The following is a 27,797-nucleotide window of genomic DNA, read 5'->3' on the forward strand; positions in this document are numbered from 1 at the left end:
CAAGTAACATTTAGCAAAAATCTTCCAAATAATGTTCTCAACAATTCTTTAAAACATACTGAAACTGCTTACTTCATGTTGTTTCAGCGCTATTTTGCATCATATCTTTTACAACACGTATTTCAAACACAGTTCACACCAACAGTATATTCTCGCATTTCGGATTTCACTACATTATTGACATTTTTATTAAATCGTCGTTGAAAAATGTACTGAAAACAACGTCATAGAGGCATTTTACAACAATGACATGTTCTGAAGAGTTGTGTATCACATTCCAGGGAATATTTTTCCAAAAGAAAATGTTCAGAAAAAATTAACGGTTTTGGAGATAAGGTGCAAAATGTATACAAATTGTGGAATTTTTGCACATATTTTGAAATTTGAGGCAATATTATTCTTGTCCTTATCTACAAATTTGCTTCAGAGGTCAGAAGAAGATTCGCATTGGTTTCAGAGATATAGCCCCGAATTTCTATAAAAACTCAATATTTAACCATGTCTAGATGGGGCCATAAAATCCGAGCTGGATCTGACACAACAAAACCCAACTAGGGTTTCTTGTCGTTTGGGTCTGTACTTTCAAAAAATCCTCAGTTCGAATTGTTTGCACACCGTAAAAATGTTGCACAGTGTAAATAAACAAATAAATAAGTAGATGATTCTAATCTTAGCCAGCGAGAAAACCGAGTGTGTTCAACGCTCACCGTCGGCAAACAATTTTTTGACATATCCGCCAAAATTTGCAAAAAAAAAAAAAAGAAAAATGAAGAAAATTAATAGTCGCCACATTTGCCTTTGGATCTTTTATTGTTGATTTATGTTTTTGCATTTCTTTTATTTAATTTTTTGTCGTCCATGTCCCCTATCTTTATCCTAAAGCGATCTAATTATAAAAGTAAAAAAAATGCCTTTAGTTTTTCGTGGCCAATCGACCGTTGAACCTCACCATTTAAGGCGATTTGTAAATAGGTATATCGTTTTTCTTAATATTGGAGATACCACGTCCGAAATTCATGCCTACGTGTACCACGGTACATTACACAACCTTTAATGAAATTCGGTTTCTTCAGGTAAGGTCACATTAGGCAAATATATGCTGCAGCGCCAGGCAGTGTGCGCTTACTGAGAGCAAGTGAGCATAAATGCATTATATAGGCTCACTTGCTCTCAGTAAGCGCACACTGCCGGTCGCTGGAGCAAATATTTGTCTAATGTGACCTTACCTTTAGTTTCCGATATAACATGCTTAAAAAGAGGCCGTGATCGGGACTAAGGGCCTCAAGTAAGAACATTTGATCGGAGGCGCAACCACAGTTGTCTCGAAAATTAATTTGCAAGGCGATGCATTAATAAAATTAGCAAATATAGGGATTATAAAACAATAGGACCCGGAAACTGATCAACAAATATACATATCGTCACCATAAATGCCCGAAGACGTATCCCACAAAACCAAAACTTTACAGGAGAAGCAAAAAACGTTATAAAACGAAAACGGTGATATAAAATATCGAACATTTTAGTATCATGTTTTAAGACAGAGAAAAAATGTATTTTTGGAAAAAAATTAACAGCCTGTTTCTGTATGTCGAAATAAGAATGTGTGCGAATGAAACACGCCCGAACTTTTGTTTTCGAAATAATTTTACCTCTGCTTTTGCATCAAAACAAAAAACAAATTTGAAAAACACACAAGAGTTTGGACGTGTTTCTTTCGCACACATTCTCCTTTCGACATACAGAAACAGGCTGTAAATGTTTTTTTAGAATTTCAGAAGCTGTGTGGGTTACGTCTTTTGGCATTGTATTTTTCTGAAATGCCAAAAGACGTAACTAACAATTTATTGAGTATACATGTAAAGAAACTAGTATAAATGAAAAATTATAATCAAATTAGAACTGACTTATTGGCCTACGCGGTTAAACGAACTTTAAACTAGGAATCTGAAGGTGTTGGGTTCAATTCCCAGTCTTAACGGTGATATTTCAATGGACCACAATTAGGTGAACTATCTATTCCAACCAGCACTACAATTACTTATAATTTCAAGTGTATTAGGCGATATTTAAAACATCGGATCCAGATTTATCGACAAAATATAGTTAATTTAAATTAAGTGATGTGTAATAATTTAAATGTTATTTTTAATTCTCATAAGGAATGTTGCCATAAATGTAATGACAATCACTTGGAATTAAGTGTTTTAAGTCTAGCAGGTGCTGACATTTCTTTTTTTGAAACTTTTAGCCTCTGTGCGTACATCTAAGGGGGACCCACTGCTCTTTTATATCAGTTTTAAAATAGATTATACCGCTAAGATCAAACGCCAATGTTTGCGGTTTATTGGATCTCCTGTCTATTTGGATAAGTAGACAATACAGAAAAATTGCGTTTTTCTCTGGACCTATGTGAATATCATTAAAATCAGCTAATTTATCCAATCTCAAGCCATTATATTTGTTATACCACGGGTTGATAAGAACATTTTTCGGCAAACTTACACTATAATCCTAGTTGTCTTTAAAAAACATATTTGTCTTTGACCGACGAGAACACGTTTTCGGGTCACGCTAAGGATAGTTTTTGTTTTGGAAAATATGACAAATAATAATTTAGTTCGAAATTGAACTAAACATACTGATATTAGTCTTCTATCGATTATATAAAAACCTAGATTCTAACTTTCTCATCATCATAATTACGTCTTTGTGAACACAATCCACCTGACATTCGTATAAGATCAAAAATTATTGTGTCAGTTGCTTCAACTGGAATAGCGACCGTATTTCTAAAATATTTCCAAATCATTCATTCGGCATTAAAATTTAAATATTTGGTACTGAATAAAACGATATGTGTACACATTTTGTTCGCAAAAACTTTTCATAATCTCAACGTGGTTCTGAACATAAATGTTACTTACAATAGCTACGATTACTTGGGTAAAAGATCCCGGTTCTTAAGTATACGAAATAATCAATTTCACTACCCGTCCGCAAGACGATGTTCGCCGGGGCCGCTAGTATATATATATAAAACTTTCTGTAGAAATATTATGGAGGAGAGAGTTTAAAGGGTGTTACTATATTGCGATATATGCTGAGTTCTACGCAAGCCATAAACATAGCAAATAATATTATTAAAAGCTACGTTCAGTTGGCGTCTAGTTCGCAAAGAGCTTGCAACCGTAAATGAATCGTGTGCCAGTAGGCATATAATATTAAATGAATAAGCCACAAAGCGCGTGATTTAGGATAGGTTTGCCCACCGCTTGAGTTGATTATTACGCGGATATGTTTAAAACTCTGAACAATTGCGATATTTTCTCGATTTAGTGAGACTTCAAGGGTGACCGGTTTTAACATGGCAAGCCCAGGATTTATCTTGGTCCCTCTTTCATCCCAAGTGGACACTGACCTCCCCGTGGTGTCACCTGGGGAACTGCCTTTAACACCCGTTAAAGGTAGTGAGCTAACATGTGCCGCGCGTTCACCCATAAGAACGTTAAAAACTTGGGTTTGGGCGTCGGGCTAGTAACCCTCCCCTAGAAAAAACAGCCTACTATGAAAAAACGAAAGAAAAGAAAAACAAACCCCTCTAAAGTTGACGAACCCCGCAAACGTTTTAAGGACCATGATCTGCGAATCTGCACCTGGAATGTTCGCACTCTTTTTAGAGAAGGTGCAGTCTTCGCATTGGCAGACGTACTTGAAAAGTACAAGACCGATATTACTGCCATACAGGAAATACGATGGATTGGAAAAGGCGTCACAACAACACCTAAAGGTGACGCACTGTATTATAGCTGCCATGACGTAAAGCATGAGTTTGGTTGTGGATTCGTAGTTAGTCGGAGACTAAAACATCTGGTATCCAGCTTCACCCCAGTGAATGAAAGACTTGCTGCAATTCGAATAAAAGCTAAATTCTTCAACATCAGCTTTATTTGCGCTCATGCTCCCACTGAAGAAAAGGACGAACAGACCAAAGATATATTTTACGAGCGCTTAGAACAAACATATGACCGTTGCCCTGCCCATGACATTAAAATCATTCTAGGCGATTTTAATGCCAAAATTGGAAAGGAGAATATCTTTGGCCCAACAGTCGGGAAATTCAGCCTCCACAGTGAAACGTCTGACAATGGTATGAGGCTGATAGACTTTGCAGCCGCAAAAAACATGGTAGTTAGCAGTACCAGATTTAATCATCTCGATATTCATAAGGGCACCTGGCTGTCTCCAGATCAGAAAACAAGAAACCAAATTGATCATGTTGTGATAGATGGAAGACATTCATCGAGCGTGTTGGATGTACGATCGTTCCGAGGCGCGAACATTGATTCGGACCACTACCTTGTTGCAGCAAAGGTACGCACCCGCTTAAACGTAGCAAACAAAGTACGAACAGACACAACACGAAAGTTAGACATCGGTAAGCTGCAATCACAACAGATAGCCACAGCCCAATTGCTTAATCAAAGCACTCCTCATCCCGATAACATATCAGCGCAATGGCAAAGCATTGCCCACTCCATGCAAACAGCCGCAAAATCCATACTTGGATACCAGAGACCTCCACCAAGGAATGCGGCATATAGGGCTACTTTACAATCCGTAGCAACGCGTAGCGCACGAGAGAAATACAGGGAGAAAAGGAGAGAGGAGAAACGTCTTTTCCGCAGGAAAAAGAGAGAGATGGAAAAGCGGGAGTGTGAAAAAATCGAGATGTACAGGAACCAGAATGAAGTCCGAAAATTCTACCAAAGAGTCAAGCATCAAACTGATGGCTTTGGTACAGGCACATCCTCCTGTAGAGACCAGCAAGGTAATTTGGTAACTGATACAGATAGTGTACTCAGGATATGGAAAGAACATTTTTCAAATCTGTTGGTATCCAATAGCAGCGAAGACGACGAAGATACCACAGTCCCAATCCCAAAAGATGGTATTGAATGTATACCGCCCAGCCAAGATGAGGTAAAGACAGCAATAAATCGACTGAAGAATAATAAGGCAGCAGGGGCCGATGGCTTACCAGCCGAGCTGTTTAAAACCGGAGGCGACACGCTGATAAGGTGTATTCATCAGCTAGTTAGCACCTGGCAGGAAAAACGAGTACCCGACGATTGGAACCTGAGTATCCTGTGCCCCGTCCACAAGAAGGGAGATAAGACTGTATGCTCAAACTATAGGGGCATAAGTCTTCTCCCTATTGCCTATAAGATAGTGTCAGGGATATTGTGCGAACGACTAAAGCCAATGGTCAACGAAATAATTGGACCATACCAATGTGGCTTTAGACCCTGCGGCAAATCCTAGAGAAGACCCAAGAGATGCAGATCGACACCTACCACCTTTTTGTCGATTATAAAGCAGCCTTCGGCAGCCCGCTGCGTTCAAAGGTATTCCAAACCATGTCTGAATTTGGTATCCCCGCAAAGCTCATTCGGTTTTATAAAATGACTCTAACTGACACAAGATCTTCAGTTAAAATAGGAAAGAACCTCTCCGAAGAGTTTTGTACCAAAAGAGGTTTCAGGCAAGGAGACAGCCTTTCGTGTGATCTTTTTAACATCATGCTAGAAAAGGTTATACGAGAGGCAAACGTCAAAAGAAGTGGCACAATCTACACCAATAGTCACATGTTACTTGCTTATGCTGATTAATGCGAAGTAAAAGAAGTAACTGATACCTTTATAAAGGTCGAAGGAGAATCTGCTAAAGTGGGTCTGGCGGTAAACGGTGAGAAGACCAAGTTGATGGTGTCGACGCGCAATGCGTCCATTGAGCTCGGACCGACTGTTGAAGTTGGTTCCTATAACATTGAGGTAGTAAAAGACTTCGTCTACCTCGGCACCTCCGTAAACACAACAAACGACATCAGTTGTGAAATAAAAAGAAGAATTGTATTGGCCAACAGATGCTACTTTGGTTTAAGTAAGCAGTTTAAAAACAAAGTCACATCTCGTCAAACAAAAATAACGCTCTACAAAACACTGATACTACCCGTGCTGATGTATGGCTCCGAAGCCTGGGTACTTGCGCAAGCAGACATGGCAGTGCTTGGTGTGTTTGAGAGAAAAATTCTTCGAAAGATCTACGGACCAATCTGCGTTGACGGTGAATATCGACGTCGCATGAACCACGAGCTGTATCTGCTATACAACGACATGAATATTGTTAAACGTATCGAGATGCAGCGATTGCGTTGGCTAGGCCATATCATAAGAATGAGCGATGATGAACCCGCTAAAAAGGCGTATAAATACGGACCGCTTGGCGGTGCACGCAGAATTGGCAGGCCAAAGAATAGATGGCGCAAACAAGTGGATGATGAGATGAAGAGGCGCGGTATTCCAGAATGCGAAGCAACAAATAGAGAGAATTGGAGATCTTTGCTTAGTTCGGCCTATGGCGTAGTGGATGAAGACATGAAAAGGCGCGGTATTCCAGAGTGCGAAGCAACAAATAGAGAGAATTGGAGATCTTTGCTTAGTTCGGCCTATGTAATGGGCAGGTAAGTAAGTAAGGTACATTGGAAGTGTAACCTTCATTTTGTATTCTTCTACTTTTACTTTAGACAGATGTCCGTCATTTGAATAGTTTAACCAGCAATCGAATATCAACGTAAAAAACCTCGTTAGCTTCAACTTGTTTTTACCTATTTTTATTCATTTACGTATATCGTTTTTCTTAATATTGGAGATACCACGTCCGAAATTCATGCCTACGTGTACCACGGTACATTACACAAAATTTAATGAAATTCGGTTTCTTCAGGTAAGGTCACATTAGGCCAGCCAAGATCATCCATATACGTTAACGTATGTGAGAATAACAATCAGTCGTCGTTGAGCAGCCGACAAGTAAACATGTGCATGGATATACGCATAATTTTAGTGGGGACACTGAACAAAACCGCACACACCCGCCACATGTTTACTGGTCACAAGTCTAGCAACCACTAAATGTTGATACAAATTTTCTTGTGATTCTCTCACTACTTTACTCTCTTTTTTATTTTGAGCATCAATGCATTAGGCAAATATTTGCTGCAGCGACCGGCAGTGTGCGCTTACTGAGAGCAAGTGAGCATAAATGCATTATTTAGGCTCACTTGCTCTCGGGTTGATAAGAACATTTTTCGGCAAACTTACACTATAATCCTAGTTGTCTTTAAAAAACATATTTGTCTTAGACCGACGAGAACACGTTTTCGGGTCAACGTCTCATAAGACTTGTAACGTACACCACTTTTTGTTGCCATTTACTTTATATTGTTTTCATATTTGTTGTTGTTCTTGGGAGGTTTATTTAAATCAGGGCATAGGTCGGTCTTCAGACATCATCTGCAATTAGACACTTCAATCGCTTTTTTATTAAAACTTTCGACGTTTTATCAAACCTTGGTTTTGGCTATGACATGCGTATAAGGGGAAATATCAAAAATTCCCACAAATATGAATTTTGGTGCAAAAAGTTATTCGGGTTATAAAAACCGCCTAAAGTAAAAGTTGTAGATTTAAAAATTAACAACAAGAATGGTCTTTATAATTTTTAAAACGGAATCAGCATTAATGAGATATCGTCATCTAAGAGTCAAATTAAACATATTTATTTATTTATTTATTTATTTATTTATTTATTTATTTATTTATTTATTTATTTATTTATTTATTTATTTATTTATTTATTTATTTATTTATTTATTTATTTATTTATTTATTTATTTATTTATTTATTTATTTATTTATTTATTTATTTATTTATTTATTTATTTATTTATTTATTTATTTATTTATTTATTTATTTATTTATTTATTTATTTATTTATTTATTTATTTATTTATTTATTTATTTATTTATTTATTTATTTATTTATTTATTTATTTATTTATTTATTTATTTATTTATTTATTTATTTATTTATTTATTTATTTATTTATTTATTTATTTATTTATTTATTTATTTATTTATTTATTTGTTTGTTTATTTATTTATTAATCAACTTTACAATAATTCTAAGCCATCGGGCCAATTAAAATGAATTACATTATATTACATATATGTATGTTATCACTACTCTGTGTGCATATGAAACTTTATATATATGTATATGAAATAATCCTATAGTTACGAAAATACTTGAAGCCATAAGGCAAAACAAAAACATACAAATATTTATATTTATATTCCCGCGAACATTTATATTCTATAAGCTTCCAAACGACACCCACTTTGTAGTAATAGGTTCAGTAGAACTGGGTCTAACCCGGTTTTTGAATCTGAACATTCGGGTCAAATAACCGGATAAGCCCCAAAGGAAATTATACATTTCCGTAATCAGCTCAATATACTTTCCTTCTGGCATTATAATTGCTGCAAAAATCAAAGACTAAACTGTTTGTACTGCATAAAATTAGGTTCGGTAGTTTTGGAAAAATAATGTATTGAAAAGATTGGTCGTGGTTACCAGTTTTCAAGATATAACATATTGAAAAAAGTGGCGTCGTCGGGTCGGACCCAAAATACCTAAAATCGGCCTATCGAAACTATATCAAAATCCTATCCGATTTTCACAATTTTTGTAGGATTCGTTTTTTAGCCATCGACTGGACCATAAATGCGGCTTTTAGAAATTTGAAAATGCATCTTGGGTCCCATAGAAATTACTATGGAAACAAGCCTTAACCGATCATCATAAAATTTCATACATAAGGATTTTGGGTCAAATTGGAAAAATTTAGGGGGTAGGAGTCCCAATAATTTTTTTTTTTTTTTTTTGTTTTTGGACCGGTCTAATATATATATACAGTAATCAATTCATGAACTAATAATTTATTCGTACATAACAACCTTAGCACTAGAAATACACCAATTTCTATGAAAAGCAAAGGATCGTTTTTTTTTGGGAATATGACAAATATTAATTTAGTTCGAAATTGAACTAAACATACTGATATTAGTCTTCTATCGATTATATATAAACCTCGATTCTAACTTTCTCATCATCATAATTACGTCTTTGTGAACACAATCCATCTGACATTCGTATAAGATCAAAAATGATTGTGTCAGTTGTTTCAACTGGAATATCGACCGTATTTCTAAAATATATCATTCGGCATTATAATTTAAATATTTGGTACTGAATAAAACGATTTTCTATCGTCACAAAAATGTGTACACATTTTGTTCGCAAAAACTTTTCATAATCTCAACGTGGATCTGAACATAATTGTTACTTACAATAGCTACGATTACTTGGGTAAAAGATCACGGTCTTAAGTATACGAAATAATCAATTTCACTACCTGTCCGCAAGACGAAGTTCGCCGGGGCTACTAGTATATATACATATATAAAACTTTCTGTAGAAATATTATGGAGGAGAGAGTTTAAAGGGTGTTACTATATTGCGATATATGCTGAGTTCTACGCAAGCCATAAACATAGCGAATAATATTATTAAAAGCTACGTTCAGTTGGCGTCTAGTTCGCAAAGAGCTTGCAACCGTAAATGAATCGTGCGCCAGTAGGCTTATAATAGCTCTGTTCCTTTACGTTCAAGAATCTTCAAGTTTTACCACTTTTTACTCGAAAAGCGTTCCTTTACTTCTGACACCATACAATTCATATGAGAGCAGTTTACAACTTTTACTACTTTTGCCGGTTTGACCATTTTTAAAAGTAAAGGAACAGACCAAATATTAAATGAATAAGCAACAAAGCGCGTGATTTAGGATAGGTTTGCCCACCGCTTGATTTGATTATTACGCGGATATGTTTAAAACTCTGAACATTTGCGATATTTTCTCGATTTAGTGAGACTTCATTGTTTTGTATAGATTTTTTTTGCACGTTCAGCACATCGCTTTCTTAGGATTTAAGACTATGACTATGTTGAGGTCTTTGATTAGATTAGCAATGCACACACTGACTAATATCTTCGACAGAACTGCGTATGTACATAAATCTGATCAATCATCATCAGCGCAAATATGAATTCGACTGTACACATAAAAAGAGAATAAACACATTTTACATTTAACACGTTTTATAAAACATGCATCGTTTAAGTTGTCAATTCCATACAATATCTGTCAAATAAATAACGTAAACTCCCAAAACGCCTGTTTTAAGTGCAAGTGTAAAATGTGTTTAAGAGCGGTGTATTAATGGACCATTGATTTTACATTTCCATAGTTCACAAACTGTGATCAGATAAAAATTGAAAAATGTTGAACGCTTTCAAGTGGTCGGTCTAGCAGGACCAGAAAGCATGCTTTGTTATCATCGATGTCGCTACTTATTGATTCGGAAACACCAATTAGTGCTGTTGCGCAACCGTGGTCAGAGCGAAATCCTAATTGTACTTTTGTCAATAAAGATTCACGCAGAAGGAATTCCGATATATTTTTATGATTTTCTTGTTCAAAGAATAAATTTGCAACGGGTCGCAACTATAAAATCTGTGTTGGCACAGGTATGATAATTGCATGTTTCCAAATGGTGGGGAAAACGCTGGTGCATACAATGTTATTGAATTGTGGGAGTAATTTCCGAATAGACTTAGGGGTCGATTATGGATAGCAACCCAACTCCAGTTGCGTTGCCGACAACAAATTTAATGAGAGAAATGTCTATTTCTGCTTTGAAATTCAAACCTTTTACAATTAAATTAGTAGCTTAAGTTTAAAAACACTGATATTGAATGAATTTGACAAACATTTCCGTCTTTTTACCTATTTTAACTGTATGATTTTCTCTTCTGGCAACGCAACTACAGTTGAGTTGCTATCCATAATCGACCCCATAGGATCAATCTCATCTGGACCTATGACACTCGATTTGACACTGGAAAAACAGCTCAGCATTTCTTGTGTGAATCGTAATAACTCAAATATTCCCTCTATCATCAAGTGTATAAAAACGGGAATTATCATTAATTTACTTATAGAGCCAAGTGCAGAACTAAACCGAGAGTAGTAGTATTCGGTTTTAGCAGATTTAATGCGACTATCGACCGCTCTACGCGCAAGGCAAACCTCATCTCGAAGATCTGGCATTTTATTGTTGTTGTTATTATTATAGATTTTACGTAAAAATGGGGGTAGAGCAGTTTTAGCAGTAAAAATTTAATTAAGATATATGTAAAAACCTAAAACTGGAAATATCTAAACCCCTCAAAGTTTGACTTGTGCACTGTAGTATTCTTGCTATATTTTCATTTAAAGTTATTGCATTCTAATTTTATTTTTCGAAGGTGCCTTTTGGTTTTTGCTTCGAAGGTTTTTGATAATTAAAACTTAAAGAATATTATGGAAAAACTCATCTTTTTCACTCTTATTCAAAAAAAAAAAAAAAAAAAAAAACACACTAATACCCCGGTCGGTTTGGATTTCAAATGTCAATTCCATAGCGCAAACGTCAACTAAATCCTCTCGAAGTGGGTTAACCCGGCAAAAAACTCTAGTGTAACCGTACTATAACAGTCCTTGTTAATGTTTATGATGTACCGACATACTTTCTATAAATGTACGGGTTAGGGTGGTGTGTAAGGTGCAATATTTTGCCTAATTTCATTTGAAGTTTTTTTTTTATTTGGTCAGTGAAAGTTTCAACATGGAATTCACAAATGAATCATATTGACGACGACAGTACTCACAAGCAACAATGAATTCATTCATTCTTACCTTGACGGAATTTAATTTGAGGTTAGTAATACTACTTAAACAAGCGATTCGTTTGTTTTTACTTAATTTCTGTTTTTATTATTTTTTGTCTTATTTGGGGTAACTTTTACAACTTTCCGAATTAACGAAACAGATACCCCACGCAAACCCGACACACGCACTAAGTCACGTTACGTTGCTAACACTTCAGAGCAGGAGAGACTGGAACACTAGCTTGTGGTGGTCACAGTTCGAATTTCTTTGTTGTCTGTTTACATAACTCAGCGGTGGTGCGTTAGTAAGTGTTCATTTAACTAAATAGTTCGTATGTATTCTTCTAAACTCCTTTGATTGGACGGACGGACCGAGCCGCCGCTGCACTCAAGTAAATTCATGCGGTTCATGTGTTAAATCACTCCGGCACATTAAAATCTTAAAATTTATTAATTTTTTTTCTTTTTTACTTAAGCGAGCGCTTTGCCGTAATCGTCGTTATGGGGAAACAAATCTGTGTTGTTGACAACTGCCAGCAAATCACCCCAAAGTAGAACGAGATTGGCTGGCTGCTTGGATAGAATTCCAAACGAAAACAAAACCGTCACAAAAATATGTACGAAATGTGAGACACAGGCAAATGTCGATAAAAACAAATTACATACATGTAAGAGAATTGTCGAGAGAAGAGTAACAAAGAGAAATCGACATTGAGAATGAGTGAGCATTTCTCACTGCGCATTTTGTTTTGTTTACCGTTAGAAGAGCAAGGAGAACAGGAAATAAAAATAACTAGAATGTTGCCATATCTGGCACAAAAATCCCATTTTATATTATGGGACGGGCCATGATGCAATACATAAGGTGGGACAGTAACACCAACTGTAAGGTTTTTATAAGAAATGTTAACGTTTTTCATAATTATTTAAAAAATGTTCCATCTTATCAGCGTCTGAAGCAGTCGATTGTATCCGTCGAGGTTGTCTGTATCATATTCTATCTTATTTTCAAGAAATGATTAGAAATCCTTGCTTTATCGACTGAAAGAAAATTCGGCGTTAATATCTCAAAAATTCGCGAAAATAAAGTGACTGTTCTATCCTGATGACCTGATGGGTGTATGTAGACTTTATTCTTGTACTGTATTTAATTGCGTGCATTATTAAGTCAACGTCTTCACGATTTTTTCTTAAGTGACATGAATTGTCAGTTCTGTTGAAAACTTCTCACTGGAAAGAGGCCAAAATTTTGACATATTAAATCCTCTTTTACAACAGTATGACACAAAAGCTCTGTTCCTTTACGTGCAAGAATCTTCAAGTTTTACCAATTTTTACTTGAAAAGCGTTCCTTTACTTCAGATACCATACAATTGATATGGGAGCAGTTTACATATTTACTACCATTTTCGAAAGTAAAGGAACAGACCAAAAGATACATAGCTTACTAGGCGTTTACACAACACAATTTGTCTTAAAATACAACCCTGATTTACTAACACATAAATATATTTGTCGTTCGTCTCCCAGCTGTCCATAATTTTTTTGTTCACAGACAGTAGGGTTAACAAATTTTCAACATTTTTATAAAATTAAGTGAGATAATAATTGAAAGGAAAGAATGTGAGCAATAAGTCCCAATTTACATTAGGCGAGTTTACTTGCGGCAATTGTCAGTTTGATGGAGAGAGAGGTGAGGCATATGGTAACCCTTTGCCTCTCAGCCCCCTCTCTCACCTACAAACTGACAATTGCCGCAAGTAAACTCGCCTAATGTAAATTGGGACTAACAAAATATGTGAACAACTGTTTTTGCAGTTGCCGAGACGCCTACGTCACACAGGCATGTTTAGGGTTTTTGACAATCAATACATGAACTCAACTAACCTGTCATGTGTAAACGCAGGGTTATAGAATGCCCTGTCTACTGCCATTCATCAGCGCCAAAACGACCTAAACCCAAAAAAAATGGTTCTGAGAAAAACTAGTAAATAAATATTAGCTGTAATATACATATGTTTTATGTTAATCATAATGTCTTAATAAATTTAGATAAATACTGTATTAAACGGTTAATAAAAAACTTAAATTGGCTTAGGCCATTTTGGAATCTGAGGGTTATGCCATTTTGGCTCCGTTTTTTAAAACATACAAAATTTCTTCAGATATAATAATAACTATTGGTCTTCTTCCTGAATATCTTCTTCTTCGACTCTCGAATTCGTTCTTAATTATTATAAAATTAATGCTTTATAGCAAATATGACTATCAATATTTATTTTATTTATTTATTCAGTCTATGGAATTCATACATTTCCTTTCAGACAAAGACATAAGATAATATGATATGAATATCAAATTCTTCAAATAAAATATTTATGTTATTTGAATACTTGTAGTAAATTATAAATGGCTTTACATTTTGGAATCGTAAGTCCTTAAACTTTTGAAGAGTTGTCTTGATCTAGTGGTGGAAAGTAGTGGGATTTTCTAACACATTTTTGCTTACCGACAAAAGTCGGTAACACTAAAATGCTTATAAATTCTGTAATTAGCGAAATTTGTCTGCATTTCATTTTGTGGTTAAATTTTACGGACTTTTTTCCGTAACCAAAAATGAATTACAGAATTTCAGTACAGGTACCAAACATTTTTGGCCTATCTGTTGATTTTCACGTGATACATTATGAATACTAGACCACATTTCCTGTGGGCACGTAAAGCTTTTGCCTAATTCTAGATATACATGAATGACTTGTTAGTGATAAGTAGACATCGGATTTTGCATATTTGCATATTTTTTATTAATAAAGATACGAAAATTCTGATTGGACCAAAATTCGTTTTGAAGAAAACTGAATGCAATGACCGGCTCATATTTTTTGCATATTTGCATATGCATATGCAAGCATTTTTTGCCGAAAATCGTCAAAATTTGAAAAATCATCAAAAAGTGTTCTGAATTAAGTTTATTGTCGTTAAACATCGATTTCTTAGCAGATTATTATGTTATTAATTCTTATTCCGCCACAGCAATAAATCTGGACTAAAAGACTTAGATATACATAGATATAAACAAAATTAGTTTGCAACATAAGTTGCTTTACTATACAAATTTCTTCAAAAACTCGATCAGAAATGTCAAAATCAACTTATCCAAATATGTTGATAGATCTGACAGAAAAACAAATGAGTTAGAAATTAAGACTAAGAAAATATTGAATATTACATAAAATCTTTCATATTTTACTAAAAACATATAATAGCTATATTACATTACGTGTATTTCATGTGTATGTTTTGCATTTTTTACATCTACATGTTGTACACATAGTGTGATCCATATATATATAATGATCCATATGTAACTTTTTCGTTTTAGTGCCCTTCCTATTTTTGTATGTAAAATAAATAGAAAACAGCTGATTTGTCTGTTTTGATGAAAGCAGAAATTTGCAAAATTTGCTGAAAGAAATAATTTCTTAAAGAAACTTAAATAAATCGATTTGATAAAGGATTTGTTTACATTTATAGGTTATGTCACACAAAAAAACATATACTGGTGTAATAGCAAAAATTATAAATCATATGTAAAATGCCATTTTTCGCACACGCAAAGAATTACACGAGGACAAACAAATTCAAAACATACACATGAAATACACGTAATGTAATATAGCTATAAGATATAAAAAACATATACAGGGCAATCATGAATATTTCTCCCGGAATTTTCCGCACGGAAAATAATTTTAAAAAGTCAAATTCTTTTAAAATCAATATTTGTAAAACTTTGGATTGGTCTAATTATGGCATATGGGCATAATATGCTGTTTATATTAGAGCTTTTCAGGAGGTTAACCTTCATTATCAGGATTTTTTGACGTATATGTAATGGAATTGACATTTTAAACCCAGTGGGTTTGTTAAATCCGGTTATATATAAACGTACTATAAATATGGAAATAAAAAATTGTGAAATTGGGGATTCAGATTTGTATACAGTATAATCTCGATAATCCATACAATCCTATGATTAAATCACTCGTGGTAGTTACATAATATTACTTTTTTAAATTGTAATTGCTAATACCGAACACTTAAATGAAATATAGAAGTAAAAAGTGCTCTACGTTTAAAAAATAGTGAGATTTTCCTACCAACTTACTATGCAACAAGGCTCAATTTTCCCAAATTACAGAAAAAGCCAATCAGATTGTGAAAATAGAGCTAGAAAGATGACGCTTTTAAAGTTTACATCAGGATGTAAGCAAAACAGGGGACAGATGTGAAATTTCATCTTTTTGAAAATTAAGATTCCTTGAACTATTTGCATTTTAGGTGTATAGTGAATTTGGCAACTTTAATGACAAGATTGCGGCGAATATTTTTCTTAATATATTTATTTATATCGTATACAACAAGACTATTGTGCCATAAAAGGTTTGTCCCTGTACTCCATAATTTTTACTAAATGTAGCTCAAACAATTTTTCAACATCTTCTCCATTAAACAACTGTCAAAATTCGAAGCATTTGTAATAATTAGTACAAATTATCGAGTAGTTAGGGTTATGACTTTTCGACTGTTTTATCAATGGTGCAATGGTTTGCACACCCGCCTTGAACGCAGAAGGTCGTGGGTTCGATTCCCCGGCTAGGCAACATCAAATTGTCAACGGTGGCAAAACACCCCTCAGTAATGTTGGCGACATTCATGTAAGACTTCTCTACAAGTGGTGTCATAGGACACGCCGTTAGGACTCGGCGATAAATTGTAGGTCCCATATCATTGAGCTTGTCCCTTGTCCCGCCTGGGATGTTTGTGGAACAATTATTATTATAAACTAAAACGATGTCATCAATATTAAAGCGGCAGTAGAGCATCTTTCCAGATTTTTTAGTCCAGATGCTGTGCCGGAATATCTGGAGAGTCTCAATAACGTAATAATCTATTTTAAACGACAAAAAACTTAGTTTAGAACGCTTTTTGCTGATTTTCCAGTTTTAATGGACGATTTTCGTCATATTGCATGCATATTTCTTGCATATATTTTGCATATTTGTCGCATGTTTTTGATATGACCCAAATTGACCCTCAAAACACCTAGATCCAAAATTTGAGTCCAATCGGATAAGAAATAAAAAACATGCTAAAATCCGATGTTTAGTGATAAGGTCATCAATACTAAGACAATAGGTTCATTGTTTTCTTTTGTAGTTTGACTGGTGTCGGCATAGATTTTATAAAATCTAATGTTATAAGTGCATATTCTTCTTTGTTAAGACCAGTTGCATCCCAGTTCAAGCCGATTAAACTTTTCGCTTCAGGAAAATTAAAAAATTTAAACACCCATAGTTATCTTGATTTATTTTTTTCAAATATACTCTTGATTTAAAAGTAACATGCTTTTTTGGCCTAACCCACACATATTTTTACTTCATGTATTTGATTTGGCCTAAGCGGCTTAGGCCGTTTTAGCATTCACATTTTTCGAACTTTCCGTAGACGAAATAAAAATAGTTTTCAGCACGTAGTATCACCTAGGGTCAAATTATGCAATAGGGATTTTTCAGAATATATTATAAAAGGTTCCGGTTCCGGTAGCATAGTCAGTTTGATTTTTCTGAAAATGAGGGTTGGCCATTTTGGCTCTGAGCGCCAATGAATGTAAACAAACAAAACGATTCCCGTACCAATCACACAACGCCACAAACTTTTCAGCTTCTCTGAATCGTTTCATTCTCACAACAAAAACAAAACCACAAACTTTTCAATGTAAAAAGATGAAAACCGTACGATTGCTCAAATGTACTTCGGCTATGCTTTGCCGAGTTGTTTCATTCACCACCGAAACAAAAAGATTTTTTGGCAAACGTTTGCCGTGCGTTATGGTCAATGCCACACACAGGCACATGTGATTGCATAACAACCCTATAAACTAACATCAACATACCACAGTGAATAATTTATCAACCACCAAACGTTTTTGATTTATTCAAATGTGTTTAGTACTATTTAGTTTCCTATCTGCTCTTGTGGAGTTGAGTACTTTTCGCTAATCGTTTTGTTCGCACTCACGAATGTAAACAAAACGAAACTAAACAGCGAACTCCGCCAGCGTGGGTTGTGTTTCGTTTTGTATTGTTCCTTTGGAAAATACGAAACGATTGGAAATGTTATTTAAAGTATTTTTACGTACGCTGCTGAGCGCATCAATTGAAAGCTTTAAACGAATTTTGCCACAACATACGAAATATTCTGTAAATCTGGCAACAATACATTCAAAATACCACAATAAATTTACCTTTGTTCTTAGTTGCCAGCAAAGAGAGTGCCAAAAGTGTGGCTGGTTACCGTGTATACTGCAGCTGTCGACGTTGTTGTTGTTGTAGGCAGCTTAGTTGTTTGTTTTCAGTACAAAATGTCAAATGTTAAGCTGAATGCCAGATTTTTTCTCGTTGTTCTTACTTTTCTTCTTCTTTTTCTTTTTAAATTTTTTTGTCGTGAAAATTGTTAATTCGTCATTTCGTTTTTTATGTTGTTTTTAATAATTATGTTTTCATTTCTTTTTTTACAGAATTTTCTTTTCTATTGATTTTTTATTTTTAATATCGCATCAGTTGAAAAAAATCAACCACTCTCTTTTTATTTTTATTTTTTTTTTATTTTTCTTTCTGTCACTTTATTCTTTACAGAATATGTAGAACAGCTGATAAATAGAAACAAACTTTAGAGTAAAACAAAATTATCCGCAATATATTTTTATGTAACACATAACCCACAGCACTAACTACCGACAGATATAAAGGCTATAAATATGAAATTTTGAAAAACACTGATGCACTTTCTGTATAGATATCACAATGTATCGACAAATTATACATCCGGTTATTTCAAATTTACATCTATCACATCTTCATTGGGATACACGAATGCGTGCGAATTTCGATAACTGTTTGGGGTGACATGTGCCACAGTAGTTAGTAGTATCCGTGAGTCATATGAATAACTTCGTGTACCTTGAAGATAATCAAGAATTTGCATTAGCCTAAAGACCAACCAACAACAGCAGGTATAAATAACAGTTCACAAACCATATCCAAAACGTGAAATAAAAATTAACAATTCACAAACAACCACACACATTACTGAAATAAAACAAACCAGTTAAACAGCACCACTCAGCCAGCCAGCACCTTTCCGCAAAACATGAAATAGTGGTCAAACCGTGCGCTTATTTTGGTACCATAAACAATGTTAACATTTATTTTTTCTTATTTTCGCAATTCGCTAACATCGGTATCCAAATATGGGAATGATGCCAATGCCCAAATTTGATTTATTATTCGAATTCAAGCAAATTGTTTCGCTTGTGTATTTTTACCCCATTTTTCTTCATGATTACCAAATTTTTAGATAATTTTTTTTAGATAATAAGAATCTATACATTTTTTACTACGATAGCAATTTTTCCTATGATGTCGAAGAAATAGTAAAAATTAGTAGATTCTTGCAGTTCAGAACATACCAATTAAAACAGTAGAACACTAAACAAACGAAACAGCGAACACTAAAAGGACGTATTATTGAATGTGTTCTCCTCTTATACCCTACACCACACTGTGGTAAGGTATATTGTATGTAAAACACAAAATGAAACGAGACAGACCCATGGTTACTTTTGACGATTTACATAAAATCACATTCTGAGTTGATTTATGCATGTCTCGTCAGTCCGCCGGCCCATGTATTTTTTAATCAAAGTACAGGTCGCATTTATTGTCCGATTCAAATAATTTTTTTTGGCCAAGGGACGAACACTATTTTGGTAAGAATCGGTTCAGGTGTGGATATAGCTTCCATATATTTTTTCGCCAGATTTTCGGTATTTGGTACCCCAATCATGCTATTTGTGTCCAATTTTGAAATGTGTGACGAAACTTGGACTAGAATTATATTAAAATATTGCCAAATTATATTAAAATAGGTTCTGATTTTTTCCCCGAATTTAGGTATTTGGTGCCCCAATCACGCTATTTGTGTGATCAACTTTTTCACCGTAAATTATTTGATTTTTGAAGAGAAAACTATGCGAGTAAAAAGTGGTACAACATACAGATTCTTGCACGTAAAGGAACAGAGCTAATACTATGTCAAAGAATTATGGTTAATGCTGCCACTATGTGACAAGTACACGCGAAACAATGGATGTTTTATAAGAAATATTTGAAATCGAATTATTTCTCGAAGAGGAGAAAAAAATTGCCATAAATTTTGATTGTGCAGTAGTGCGATTCTATAACTCTATCTTTTGGTTACCGACTAAAATCGTTTAAATTGAAGCGCAAAATTAGGACTGAAAAGTTTAAATAAAACTTGGTATAGCTTTTGTTTTTTTTTCTTCTGCAGTGTTGTCAATTTTCGTTGCCGCCTTATTATTATAATTTTGAATAAGTTTTGTGCAAAATTTAACCAATAATAAGAAATGTGTAGACGCGAATTTGTATTTGTTGACATAAATTGATTAACAGCAACTGTTGAATCCCAAATAAAATAGAAAGATTAGTTGTATTTAAAGAAATGATTTGCAAATAGATGACCTTAATAAAAAGTACATATCGTTAATTTACTCAAAGAGTGGAATAACTCAAAAAATTCGATTTCTGATTTAGAAATTTTTATTTTTTCGACTTCTACTATTTTACCTTGTGTCAGATTTTCATGTCGATATCCCTAAAACTAAGAGAGTCATAATAGCTCATTTACTCTGAGTTTGTGATAAATTAACAAAAAAGTTCGTTGAGTTTATGAAGCACTCAAACACTTCAAATCATACTTAGTCTGTCATAGAAATTTAGCACTGATATCTGGCAATCTCTTTTCCAAGTACCTAGTTATTTTATTTTTTGTGTAATAATACCCATTTTTAAGTTTTTCTCGAAACTTAATTTTTGAAGATGTGACGCTCTTTAAGTAAATGAGCGATATGTATGTACATGCTAACATTTTCAAATCTTCCTTGATATACAATTCAAGTGTTTGCATTTAATGTTGCTTAAAATAGAATTTTTAAGATGTTTGTTTGTGACTGTTAACACTAAGTCCGTGGAACAGATTGTCTTGTAATTTGCAGAGTATATTACAGCATCGTCTGAATATAATATAGGCTATATTAATTTTTGGAATTGCATGTTGTTGTAGAGATATAGCGTCAGGAGTAAGGGTAGTTCTGAGAAATCAATATCTTTAGAACGGAAAAGGATACAGTTTACAAATTTTGTCCAAGTAAATTGGAAGAACACGCAATTTCTTACAAAACACTGTTTTACCCCGAAACACATAACTTCTCAGAAGTTATGCTCAAACCAATCTAATGTGCCACGAGTAAAAAAGTGGGATGGGCAATTTCATACTTTACTCTAGTATGTAACTCGATTTAAGAAGCCCTAGTTTCATACACGAACACAAAGCACTGTGATGTCAATAGCAAGCAATGAAAAAGGCACGAAAAAGCGAATATGCATTACAAGCGAGTGGCATTTTGCGGACCTCTGGGTGTACCCCCTTTTTTTAACCACAATTTACTTGGAACCGTTCTATGATGATAGAGGTTGTATCCACTTTTATTAATTGTTAAGAAAATATAACGCAGGTATACATAAAGGTGAAGTATCCCTAATAGGACGCCAATGTTAAATATTGCATTTCTAATTTATTACCTTAGGGGAGACACAGAACTTAGTAGAAGTCATTATTATAGTGCGCGTGTAGTTATAGAGGCAAAGGAATTAACAAAGGCTACAAATATAAAATATAGAGAGAAATAAGGCCTGTAGGCATAGATGAAGCGGTAACACTATAGGGTCCATAGTTCTTCAATGATATACGATTTAAATCATTATTGGAGTAAAAATAATTAATTCAAGTAGGAGTTATCCTAAGATCCAAGGCCGAAATGGGGAAATACTGTTTCGAAAACTGAAATTTGTTTGTTTTCGTTAGTTTAAAATTTGTTTGTTTTGCTCCAAAAAAAAAAAAATAATAATAATAATAATAATAATAATAATAATTATAATAATAATAATAATAATAAATAAAATTAAAAATTGAAAAAACCAAAGCAGAATTTATTTCTTTTTCTTTCATTTTCATATTCTTATCGACATGGAGAAACATGTTGTAAGTATTTCAAAAATATAACATATATGTATATTGTTATCACATATATTCAAACATACATATGTATGTATAATTAAAAGAGACTGGTAAAAAATGTCTCAATAGACTTTAACTATCAAATCAATCACTTCTTCAGATGTAATGCAATCATTTTTAGTGTCATAATTTTGGCCTCAATTTCACGATTGCCCACCACACCATCCTAAATGTGGACCAAAATCAATACATGTGTCATGGAAAACCTACTTTATTATTGGTTTTGTCGTATATTCGTGTCACAAATAGTACATCAGTACAAACGTACATAGTATGTATATACAGTGCGTAAACTAAATGTTTGCAAATGCCAAAAAGTGTCTGTTATCATACACGGAAACTTATGGACACTTCAAATACATGTTTTTTGTAGGCGTTTTTCTAAATTTCTGTTGAACAGGCTAGGCCATGGTACAATCATTACAAGGTAGGACAAACGAACAGGTGATTACAATTTTTTTTCTATTGATTTGCTTATTCTTTCAAATCGGTATACACAAATTCTATATGGATGTGTATTGTTTTGAAAACTATGACAAAATATTTTATACTTATTAAAATTCAGTCGAAATGAAAATTGTTATTACAACATTTTTTGAACTGAAATTCATCAACATTGTGATGAAACAAACTTTTGAACATATACGCAAGCTGGCTCTGTAAAGAAAACTTGGCCTCCCATTCATTTTCCGACCAAACCAAATAAACAGTACAACCTGTTGCATAATCAATTATGGTAATTCTAACAGAATAAGCAAACACAGCCAAGCCATGTTTTTCACAATTTGTTCGAACCTGACCCACCTTCCAGATTATTGTGCCATGGGCTAGGCCTCTTTATTATTTATAGCTTGGTTTGTACTTGTCGTTATTGTCTTAATGGAACCCCTGTAAAACGAAAGTCTCGTTTCTATGGTGTTATCTGCTTTTCAAGAAAGTAATCAATCAATTTTAACTACCACCCACTTCAAAAACAAAACAAAAACTTGTGGATATAACATATATCAGGGGCAAAAACTTCGAGAATCCGCCGGATAAAATCAATTGTTTTGTTAGTTGGAAATATGTGTTGGAATGTATAATTCACTCGAGAAATATTTAATAACTAGTAATTCTGTTTTGTCTATGTTTGCAACAAATTACTTGACAAACTGTATGTATGCTCAAATAAACATGTCATAACCATTCCGCATCTTTTTTTGCTTGATTTTCTATACTCGGTAATTTATTTGACGAAATCTGCACTCAACAAACATATGTACAAACGTGTATGTACAGTTAGACTACTAAATAATTGCAAAAACCAAAATTGTAAATTGTTGTTTTTATAAATATGGTAGTTTGTTGTAATTCATTCATTTACCTTATATAAATAAGCCTTGATAATATCTATCCCGTTAGTAAAAATGAAGTCATTCCAATGAGAGAGGAAGTAGTGCTCTTCTTCTTTATTTGCCTATTCTATATTCGAATTTTGGCGACCAAAATGCAAATGCCATAATAGTGTTATAGGTAAGATATGCAAAATATTGTTTATAATATCGGCAAAATACTCTCTGTTTCTAGCATCGCTTAGTCCCGGCCACACTAGAGTGACTTTATTGAAAAAAAGCAAGAAATTAGGCGCTTTTAGATCGAGTTCCTCACTATAGCAATTTCATGATATTGCTTTACTATGAAACTCGATCTAGAATCGCATAATTTCAATAAATTTTTTCAATGAAATCACTCCAGTGTGGGCCGGGACTTAGCAGATCTATGGCATCGCGTACGCCGAGTCATTCATTCATAGATGTTGTTGATCCACAGAAGTTGTTTTTTCCCTCTGGTAGGCCTTCCTTCAATATTTACACGGATAATACTTTGCATCAGTTTGTTTTATGTTTTCTCATAATGTGACCCAAAAAATGATGTTTTTCGTCTCTTAATCTTATTCAGCAGCTCTTTTACTTATTTGTGTAATCTTCTCAGAACTTCACTATTTGATATGAAGTGTGTCCATGATATCTTTAGGATGCGTTGATATTTCCACATCTCAAAGGCTTCGAGTTTCTTCATATCTTGTAAAGAACAATTCAAAGGAGAATGTTGGAAGTGGTTGGAAGTGAGAATAAGTTTCCTCAACGGTATGTTTTCCCTGTTTAAATTGAACCAGAATGATATAATGATGTTAAATTGGTTATTAAATGGAGCTCAAATCCGACTATGGGAGCCATTGAACTGTGCTAGCAAGCAGCCGGGTTAGGGGGGTTCTTGTCTTCATTGAGTCACTTTACATCATTCTAACATAAACAAAAATATTATTATAGACTCCCGTAAAACGAGAAGAGATAGCGAAAAAACAACATTGGATGGACAAGCTTCTGGCCAATCCCTGTACCCTTGATTGGTCAGATTAAACAAAGCAGATTAATATCAATCCCAGATAAAAAGAGAAACTCCTGGTGAGAATTGGAGTTCAGCCTCTAAACCCTCCCTTCCGTGGTCTCGTAGGCTATGGAATTTTAAAGAGACCCCTGATGCAACTTAACCCCCGCTGATTCTACTTCACCTTAGCAAGAATAAGATTTAGTCTATCTTTCCATGTTGACGAACAACCATATATTTGTAATTAAATTCAAAATGACATGGTATTGAAATAAAATAAGTGGTATTTCAAATGATAAGCTAACAATGACTAAGGCTATATATAATCTGATAGTTAACTAAGATGGAAAAATTATAGGTTTTTATAATTTTTTTATACATTGATATTAATTCTATCTTTATGTATATGACATTTTAAATCGATAGTAGTACTAATTCATCGGTAATGTTATTTTGTTGACTTTAAATTTTGGAAATGTTATGTGGGCCGAAACAGTTTAGAAAAAAATATATTTCTTTTACAAGATATGCTATCGGCTAGAATTAAACTGATCTGTAACGCTTTTATGTCGGCTATGATAATATTACCAAAAACGAAGGATCTAAAAACTATCCTTGAAAGAAGGCAATTAAAAAATAAAATTGAATTTGAAAAGGTTTTAAGGACAATATAAACTCGAAAAAAGGATATTTGTATAGATTTTTCGTTAAGGTACTACAACAGGATCACATATGCAAATATTTCAAAGGCTTATTTTAATTTGTTAACTCACTTGCTTTTGTTTTTGGCTTTTATCCTTTTAGCCACATTTCCGATGTTCGCCGAGGCCTCGAGATCATGCGAATGTGTATGTGAAGGACGATGATTTTTGCTGAAAGACTTTAAAGTGTGATTAGCTCTAAGAAATGTTGCATATGTTAAGGATGGATGGAACTCGACTTTTTAATACTTATTGATATACTTTTGTTGATTTTTGTAAATTACTTATTGGTGATTTTAAATCTATGCTTTCACTTTTAAATAATCATAAAGTAAATTTTCCGCTGTCACCAGGATTCGAACCCAGGTCTCTTAAACAACACGGTGATGCAATTCGTAATGCAGCTGCCCTCTACACTCTGGGCTACTGCGGCTTGTTGATGACGGCGAGTTAATGGTGTACTTGACTAGCTTCTCCTGGTATAATGTGGCTCCACACTGTCTAGGCTGATGTAAGCTTATCCGCCAATCAAAATTCAGATTAACTCTATTTTTAGAACACAACTCTCCGAAAAAGCTGTTGTGGAGATGATTGGTGGTTGAGTGTTAACACATGTTTCCCCGCACAGTGGATAGATTCGGAGAACTATAAATATGGCTTCCTTCGGAAACACAGCTGGAGAAACGAACCCCTATTATACACTGGCGGCGTTTTTGGCCATTTTCTTTAGGTATCGTCAAATTTAGACCGGAAACCAAAATGTACTGTCCCATTAACGGCCGCAAAATCTGCCACCGCAATGGGGATATCAGAAGAAATCTAAACGGGAAAGGGTTTGCTTATGACACTGAGTTCACATTTGTTATGTTCACTGCTTACCTTTGCACAATGGAAATTTCTAGTGAAGTTTTAGAAGATGAATATAAAACAGAAAAATTATCCGTTTACGGCAAGATTTTCTCAAAGTTGCTTTACCGAATCTTTAAAAAGAAGTTTTGTTTAAAAATCGAACATAATGCAGGAAAATTCGACCGAAGAATTACCTTTTAATAGGATATTAATTCAATTTATTTTAATTCGTTTACGTAAAACTATTGATGTTTGTGATTGGTTAAGATTTTTGGTTAAACTTATCTCAATGATTTCTTTGTGACAAACATTAATTAGCACTGTTATGGTTTAGGTATGCAAACACTGTCGATATCGGTACGTCTTGTCTTCAGTGGTTCAGCAAGGCAACAGAATGAGATAACTTTGGACAAATTATGTCTAAGCGAAGAATCTGTTAGGGGTTTATTTTCACCACTGATTTAGTAGTATGGGTACGTGAGAGAACTTAACGAAAAAGAGCTAATATTCCAGACAATTATAGCGGTGCCTAACTACTGCTCACTAATACCATTAAAACTAATTGAACAAGCATAAATCATCAAGCCCAAGTTTGGAGATTTTTAACGACAATCTCTAACAGAAAGATGATTCAGGAAAAATGTTCGAAAGACATACTTAGTTGTCGAAAATTAAAGGTTTTTTCTTTTCCAATTAGTTTAAGACATTTAAAAAGCATTAAAAAAGTGATAAAAATTTGTGTAGGGAATAAGAAAAAAATATTGACCCAATCTGGAATCGAACTGCAGACCTTACGACTCCAAGCACAATACGCTAGCTCTAGGCTACGTCGATTAGAGTGGGCGGCTCGGCAAGCTGAGTATATTAATCGTTTCTGTGGGGTGCAAGTCGTTTTTACAGTGATGCAAAAAGGCAGTTACAAACCAAAAGAGGGAATTCCGAAAATAGGGGAATCAGTCTATATCCCAGCAAACAAGTCTTGATCACTAAAGAATAAGAAAAATTAATTTGGTGAGGATCCATAATTTACCACAAAACCAAGTGATATCTGTCAATTGACTACGATATCAATTGGAATAAGAAATATAAATTATGGTCTGATATCTTTTGCATGGTAAGTTCCTACGAACTTACCCTCGATATCCTCTAGCTCATAGTATACTGTACCAACCCTTTTCCTAACTTTGGCCGGCAGGAAGATTGGTGCTAGTTTAGCATTAAATTTCTTCTCGGCACAGCTTTGTGCAAAATTACGACGATATACCAGTTGTCCTTCTGCGAACGATATTGGCCTAGTACGCAAGTTATATTGATTTCTATTCATATCGCTTGCCTTGGATATGTTATTTTGTAGATCTTTTCTGATCAACTGAAGTTGGTCTTGACGGTTTAGTATGCATTGTGGCTCGTCTAGGAGATTTAAAGTTTTCAATAATGAATAAGTATCCCCATGTGTGATCATATTAAATCCAAAAGTTGCGTAGTAGGGTGAACATTTGATTGCCTGATGTATAGAATTCCGTAAAGCACAACTTATATACGACAAATGTTCATCCCATTGTCGCTGATCGGATTTTAAATATGCTCGGATACTTGCTATTATGGAGCGATTTACGCGCTCAGATGCGTTCGCTTGCGGCGAATATAACGCTGTGTATATGTGCTTGACTCCGAACTTTGTTAAAAAAGTATTAAACTCGTTGGATTTAAATTGAGAGCCATTATCACTAACAATTTGCTCTGGTACGCCATAGGCATGGAATATAGTTTTAAGTAAAAAGTCTTGCAATGGTCCGGAGGAAAACTTTTTGAGAGGGCATAGCCAATGGTATTTAGTTAAATAATCCAGGACTATGAAAATACCGATATACCCATTTTTCGACCTTGGGTACGGCCCTAAAATATCAACGTATAAACGCTGAAAAGGTCTGGTAATAGATATAGACTTTCCCATTTCTGGTTTGAGTATGATATTGGGATGTTTTGT

General features: G+C 34.3%; 1 protein-coding gene across 7 annotated transcripts in view; it reads right to left on the bottom strand.

Moving 5' to 3' along the window:
- The window catches only part of Oatp30B (Organic anion transporting polypeptide 30B), a 79,229-nt gene that overhangs the window by 33,249 nt on the left and 18,183 nt on the right, over positions 1–27,797 (bottom strand). For 3 of the 7 annotated variants that reach the window (XM_073968525.1, XM_073968523.1, XM_073968524.1), the window contains 2 exons: positions 18,698–18,826; positions 17,983–18,387 (listed from right to left, as the gene is read on the bottom strand). The exons of 1 other annotated variant lie outside the window; for it this stretch is intronic. The gene's annotated coding sequence lies outside the window, so the exon portion shown is untranslated. Of the gene's footprint in view, positions 1–11,703; positions 12,319–17,982; positions 18,388–18,697; positions 18,827–27,797 lie in introns of those variants that run through there. 3 more of the 7 variants (XM_073968522.1, XM_073968521.1, XM_073968526.1) reach the window with 2 other exon arrangements.

This window comes from Musca autumnalis, unplaced genomic scaffold, assembly GCF_047663935.1.
Source record: "Musca autumnalis isolate F117 unplaced genomic scaffold, ASM4766393v1 scaffold_2, whole genome shotgun sequence".
Taxonomy (NCBI): Eukaryota; Metazoa; Arthropoda; class Insecta; order Diptera; family Muscidae; genus Musca; species Musca autumnalis.